General features: G+C 36.6%; 1 protein-coding gene across 1 annotated transcript in view; it reads left to right on the top strand.

Moving 5' to 3' along the window:
• Window positions 1-3,532: 3,532 nt before the first annotated feature.
• Window positions 3,533-7,334, top strand: part of dnmt3b (DNA (cytosine-5-)-methyltransferase 3 beta) — a 39,832-nt gene continuing 36,030 nt past the window's right edge. The window contains exon 1 of the mRNA XM_015393577.1: window positions 3,533-3,746. The gene's annotated coding sequence lies outside the window, so the exon portion shown is untranslated. The remainder of the gene's footprint in view (window positions 3,747-7,334) is intronic.

Here is a 7,334-nt window from a genome sequence, read left to right as displayed (position 1 = left end):
TATATATATATATATATATATATATATATAGAACAGCTATATGTGTATATATTTGATCTCTTTTTTATTTTTATTTTTATCTTTATTATCTTGTGTAGTTGGATGTGTGTATATATATATATATAAAACTGTAACTTGAGCGTGTAACAAAAGTAATTTCCCTTTGGGATTATTAAAGTATTTCTGATTCTGAACTTGGACTTAATAGTTTAGGGACACTAGCCACTGCAACACCAGATGATTACAGAAAATGCTGCTAACAGAGGTGTACAAAGTGCGAGTCACTGGTTATTGAAGTTATTTCAATGAGTTGCACATGGCTGCTTTTAACAATTATCAATCTTTAATGAGGCATCAAGCGTGGACGGAGCTTTTCCGCACAACATCCATACCAGCTTAATCTTTTTTTAGCAATAACAGAGTGGAATCTGATGTATTGCTTTAGTTTGCTTTAGGCTACATTGATATCATTGTAGAATAATAGGAAATGGTGAACATCTTTATGATGTTCTGATGCAACAAACAACTGATTTGATAAAAAAAAGTGTACTTTATGTTTTCTCACTGTATTTGGTAGGATCTTTTTCATGAGTCCAGCTCATTTTGAAATAAAAAAGCAAACCTTAAAAGTGTTTTAATGGTTCATATTTAAAATATTTATTTGAGCAAAAGCAGAGGATTTTCATGAGAGAAATGCATGGAAAATGGACCTTATAAACCATCAGCAGTTAATGTTTTGGATGAAAATGTTATGAAGCACAACCTAGACATACTATGGGAACTATGACAGCAAAAGTTTACTTTGGGTTCATCTAAGGGGAGTGGTGGCCTAGTGGTTACGGCATAAATCTTGGAATCCTGAGCTTCTGAGCTTAAGCCCCACTCCCACAGGTGGAGTGGTGCAGAGACAGAAACCTGATCCTGAATGTGGAGAAAACGAAGGTGATCATTGTTGACTTCAGGAAAAATTAGCCTAACCACATTCCACTGCTCATTAACTGCTCCACTGTAGAGGTGGTCAGCAGTACCAAATTCCTGGGGGTGCACATCACAAGCAACCTCACCTGGAATGTAAACACCACCTCACTGATCAAAAGGGCACAAAAGTGCATGTACTTCTTGTGGAGGATGAGGAGAGCCCAACTGCCCCCACCCATCTGTTCATTCTGAACTCTAACCCCCACCATGGACTGTTCTCCCAGCTGCCCTCAGAAAGAGGCTTCGAAGCATTTGGATGCATTTGCAGCCATTAGACTGCTGAATGTTGAATAACAGAGAAAAAACTAACAAAAATGCTGAATCTTGGAAAGCTGTAAATCATATCCCAGTCTTATGTTTACATCTGTTCACCACGTTTACATTTAATCACTGCTGCACTTTAAAAAATGGAAATGTCTTGAGAGTTGTACCGAATGAAATCTTGTTTTGTATACACCCTGTGTGGACAAAATGACAATGAAGTTTGTCTAAGTTTAAGTCCTACAGACTTCCACTCTGGGTCTCGGAGCAAGACCCATAACCTCTGATTTGGCGCCCCACGATGGCAGCCCACTGCTCCTCAAGGGGATGGGTTAAATGCAGAGATAAATTTCTTCAATAGATTAATAATGTTCAATTATTATTATTTATTATTATCTATTTTGTCCATTTGCTCCGGGATGTAATTCTGACTCCTGTGCTGCAGTGGCGCTAAACCTATTTTGCCCTCCTACCTCGCTTCCTTCAGACACCATCCTTTTTCCTCTTGCAGTATTTTTTGATGCAAAGCCTTTCAGAATCACAGAGGCATTATTATTTTTCAGTGAATGAGGTTTTCATAGGCCTAGGTTAAGTACAACTTTGCTACTTCTGTTATTTGCTGTTTGTTTCTCAAATAAAACGCATAACAATATTACAGCTTTCATTGATTTATTTCAAATTTGAAACATTGTCTAGCCTGTAAGGTAAAAAAAAAAAAAAAGTTACCAGTTAATCGAATCGAATCGTGGTTTATTCTTGAGTATCGAAAATGATGGAATCGTTGGGTCAGGATATTGATACTAAATCAAATGGCCATGATGGGTGTGATTTACACCCCTAGTGGTTATTAAGGGTTGATAGAACAGATCGGAGGTCTTCAACAGGAGGTCCGCCACCCCTATGGGGTCCACAGAGCTACTGCATGGGGGTCGTGAAATTTTTGGTTGATTAGACTTTGTTTTTTTTTTATATCCCCGCCTGCAATTTTTTTCGACTTATTGAAATGTCTTTAAATGCAAATTAACATGAATTATACAAACTGTAATAAACAGATAAATGGAGACAGAAGATGTCTTTTAGTCATCAATGCAAACATTCAGCGACACACAGGAGCTCTTTCAAGCTGGGCACCGTTTCATTCACAACACCTGTCCCATCAACCAGGAACCAGAATCAGAAATACTTTAATAGTCCCAGGATGAAATTACTTTAGTTAAATTACTCCAGCTGTAATATAGTGACTATAGGACCAGTTTGATAGAACACAATTTCATACAATATATATTATTAGGGAGTCCCCACTCCATCTTGCCATCAGTTTGGGGGCCCTTGGCTTAGAAAACTCTGAACACCTCTGTCATATACACACCCTTGCCACAGTTAAACTGCAGAGGCTCCATTATGCTGTGGGCATTCCTTTCTTTTTAACAGTGACCGGGTGGTTGTTCAAAGTTGATAGAACAGATACAACCAAGATGTTGACTAAATGAACAGCAGTCCTGAAAGAAGCAGTTTTGAGGTTGTAGGTTTATTATCCAGCAGGACATACAGTTTGAGCTAAAATGAAGTGTTTAAGAACAAAGAACATCCATTATCTACCTAACAGAAGTTCATATATGAATCTGGATGTGGAAACTGATTTTCACCATCCAGTCTGACTGATTTTAGCTGTTTTGTGAAGAAAAACTGGGTAATGCTTTCGGCCATTAAATGTACCAAGGTAGCCCCCGCCATAGATATCCATAACTTTATTATGGATATCTATGATCTAGCCTTTATTATGGATATCTATGGCCCCCGCCCCCAAAACACAAAGGTTTATCATTCCTGGCCACGTCACTGTTAGGTACTACTTTTTGCATTAATGACTAAATCTATCTAAAATGAATACATAAAAGTCCGATTCTAACGTTACAAAAAGTATACAAGATATTAACATTATGGAGAGGTGGACTGGATGGAATTGAGTTCAATTGGACGAAGCGCATAAAACGTTAAAACAATTGTTTTCATCTGCGCCTGTGGCCTTCGATCAAATGAAGTGTCCGATTTTTGCGTTTCAAACAGGTCCGACTTAATTGTGTTCTTATAAATTGCAATATTTTCTTCTTTCGATATTATTATTATCAGGAAGTTTGGATAAAATATGTATATTTTTAACATTCGCGTTGTGTCAGAAAAGCATTTCATTAGGAATCCCAGTCATTACGCGCTAGCTAAAGGCTAGCTGCAATGGCGTCTCAAGGGGAAACGTTCATAAGGATTTGCTTAGTTTTAACGAAGCAGATGTAATTTCCAAAGGCCGACGGTCCTTTCAGGCATCAGTTAATAGTCTAATGTGATAATTGTAAGAAGCCAGATATTTTTAGGGTCTCTTTGGGTTATTTAGCGGGAAAATTTTGTTGAAATATCGCTGTTGGGAAGCGGGAGGGTGCCCTCGGCGGAAGGATACACCTCGGTGTTTTGGGAGTCGGAGGGAGGGAGCGAAGGAGGACCGATCGGCGTGGGTAAGTTTAGCGTGTAGTTTTAAACACGTTTCACAACTTAAGGATTCATTTTTAGTCGCTAGAGGAAATCTTAGCATACGAACTAACAATCTAGCTTGGTAAGGGATGATGGTTGAACCTGCTTCATCGAAAGCGCTGACATCATCCTTTGGTTTAGCTCACTAAGCGTCCGTCCGTATGATAAACTACACATGGGTTAGCATCTCACAGAGTAAATGCTTAATATACTGTCTTGGTGGTCTCGGGAAAAGCTCTTAAATAAATGCTTAAAGTGACAAACAAGAAAATAATGTATTACCGATGTGCTACTGAAGTATTTTCGAAATCGTATTCTTAGAAAACGCTCGTTTTTATTTACGTAAATGTAATGGTGAATTGACAAGTTGATTAGGGAAGTTATTATTTTTTAAGTCGTATAGTGAGCTTAGATAAAACTGGTGCTCATTCAACAATTCTTTCTTTTATTTGTGATCCTCGCCGTTGGTGTTTTAGGCCCTTTCGCAACTATAACGTTAGAATAGTTTAGTTTATCTAAGATTTGGATAGTTTAAAGCCGTGTGAGTGACGAAGGACAGTTGGGCTAACCCGTCATTGTTTAGTTTTGCATTGTTCTGCCCAGAACTCCCAGCTGTCCCATTTCTGTTCCTCTTCGGTTTAAAGCGCTTCATAGAAACGTATTTCAATTATTCGTATTGGCTGAAAAGCGACCCTCTCCGATTTGATTGGTTGGTGAAAGAATGTGACGCAATTGACTTTTGACCAATCGGAAGCCGACAACCTAAGTACTGTCCTCCTATCCAACATGTCCTCTTATCCAACATAAACAACTTGGCTTGGAAAAGTAGGGATTATAAGGGTCGTGTAGAGGTTTTTTCACTAAACTAAGCTATATTTTTTAAATGGTTTCGGATACAAATACAAACTTCTGATAATAATTATAGAATAGAAAATCCCTTTATTGTCCCACAATGTGCAAAATCTGGCGTTAAAGCAGCGAAAAGATTATAGCAAAAGTGGTCATACAAGTGTGGACCTTAGAAAAGTGTATAAAAATATCATAATGGTGAAGAGTTAAAAAAAAATTAAATAAAATACTGTACAGTGTTTTACAATTAAAATACTATGCACCTGGAGAATAAATCACCAATATACAGCTGTCGACATTTTTTTTTACACTAATGGATATTTAAGAAATAGCAGCAACATCAGAGATGTGCAAAATGAGCGCAGCATGTTATTTACCTGACTAAGACAGAAACTGCAAAAATCAGCATGCATGTAACAACTTATTGAGGTTGTTGGAAATGGTGATGGTTATATTGTCTTACAGCTGCTGGGAGGAAGGATCTGGAATAACGCTCCGTTGTGCATTTAAGGTTTAGCTTCTAATTAGATTAACTTTGCCATCTTTAGCTATCTATGTTTTTCTACTGTTTTAAGGTTTGCATGATAGCCCAGCTAAAAAAGAAGTTAATAAAAATATATATATATAAAAAAACAAAATGCAACATTGACTGTACTCTCTAGGTATGTTGCCATTGTTTCACTTAAGCATTTGCTAAATGTTGATGTTTTTACATTAGTTTAACAGTATTCCATTCTGTTAAATTGTCTCTTTGCTTTTTATTCAAAAATATAAATCCATATTTGGTAAATGTTTAAAAGCACTTTCGCAGTTGCACAATCCTTTAGAATTCTTTTATTCTTAATTATTGCCCTGCATTAAATAGTAATGGCCTCAGAACTCATGGGGATTACTTAGACATACATAAATGAAGTGAAATACAGTTTTAGGCATGGTTCTATGAAGAAAAAGCATCATAATATAGTTATAAGGTCAAAAAGTTAATATTTCATGACATAATCCCTTTATATGACTGGTTTTACTGGAAAGTAATGATTTGTTCATGATTTTGTAGGATGCTCTTTGCATTTGTTTCCTGGACAGAGGTAATGCTGTTTGTGGTTTTAGAATCCACTGATGCCTGTTTTGTTTTTTGTTTTTTTATTATTTCAGGTTATGTTTTTACATCTAACCTGCTGTTGATTATGTCCGAGAAATTTTGGTCAAGTCTACCGATGCAACATTGAATTCATTCAGTAGGTAGTAACAGAGCTGAAAACGGTAACTCTGCAGAAACCAAATAAAAGTACAAATTATGTTCTAATAAGACAAAAAACATCATGTTAGGGCAAAATTTGTATATTGTTAATTCATCACTTTAACAGAGTTGAATTATTGATTAAAAAACAACCCCCACCAAAATAAAATAAAACAAACAAAAACAAAACCTAGAACGTAAATCAAATTTTCCAATCTCATTAGATTTATTACATTGCTTTATCTTTTTCATTCATCTAGGTTCATAGTGATGGCATTATTTGGAAACTCTTAACCTCTGCCAAGGCCAACAACATAAAATAAACTGTTAAATTTTTTACCATAATTAAAGAGCTGCCTGTTAATTGTCCTTTTATAAATATCATTACAGTCACCAGTTAGATCAATGCAGCTGAGCAGCCTCTTGCTGTTGGATCCTTTTTTATTGAATACCCGTGTAGCAGGTAGTGAATAAATTCTAGGTCACTTTGAATCTTAGCAGCGTTTCCTTCCAACTGAAAGGCGAATTTTAGGGAAACTTAAAAGTTTTGAAAAATAGATGAGGTGAAATTGCAGTTTAGTTTTCATTTGGTTTAAAGCAAATTAACCAAGTGACACAAAACGTAACGCAATCAGAGTACGTTGTCCTGCGTGGCTGTAATAAACAGGAAGCAGGGGCCCCAATCTTGCCGCAACCACAGATTGGTGATGGAGGAAAGATTTAATAAATGAGATATTGCTTACAGCCATGTCTACACTCATAATAGGAACATCTCGGAAGCTGCCAACAGCAGAAACAGCTGATTAGTCCCACTTTAAGCCTCAATCCCTTTTTCTCAAAATCCAAAAAAACAGATCAAGTGAGGGTAAAAACCTTTGTAGGAATTTTTGGAAGTTCTTTTTTTCCCCTGGATTTCAGCATTTTCATCAAGCTTTTCTGATGCAGTGCTTTAAAACTCACATTAGAAAAAAACTAATGGAAACATGCCCACTGACTTTTAAGGCAGATACAGTGGCTCACTCTCTTTGGAAACTTTTGGGACTTTTTTTGCAAACTAAAATTAAATTTGCTTGTTTAGACTCCTTTGTGCAGGACTTTATAGTTACTGTGGTGTGGAAAGTGTGCAAACTAAAGGCTTGGAGAGAAACAGTAAATGAAACTTGATCAAATTTGAAGAAAAGATTTGAAATTTTTGTTTGCATCTCTTAAGCATCAACCAAACTTAAGAGCAATCCCCACTTCATCCTTTGTCAACATTATTTTCTCTTATCTTCAGTTTTGATTAAAAGAAGCTTGTCTCTGCTGCCTCCTTCACTTTAGCTCTCAGGAACATCTGGTCACTGACTAGATTTCACAGTGGCAATGCGAACAAATGTTCAGATTTTTCTGCTCATATTCAGCAAACAAGATGTAGTTTCGCTGTATTCAACAGTCGTGCCATTTGCTTACTCAGGGTTCCCGCGGGTCCTTAAAGTCTTAAAAGGCA

Source organism: Cyprinodon variegatus, unplaced genomic scaffold (genome assembly GCF_000732505.1).
Source record: "Cyprinodon variegatus isolate N-32 unplaced genomic scaffold, C_variegatus-1.0 Scaffold649, whole genome shotgun sequence".
NCBI classification, from domain to species: domain Eukaryota; kingdom Metazoa; phylum Chordata; class Actinopteri; order Cyprinodontiformes; family Cyprinodontidae; genus Cyprinodon; species Cyprinodon variegatus.
The sequence above is the reverse complement of the archived record's forward strand: the minus strand, read 5'-3'. Positions and strand labels throughout refer to the sequence as shown.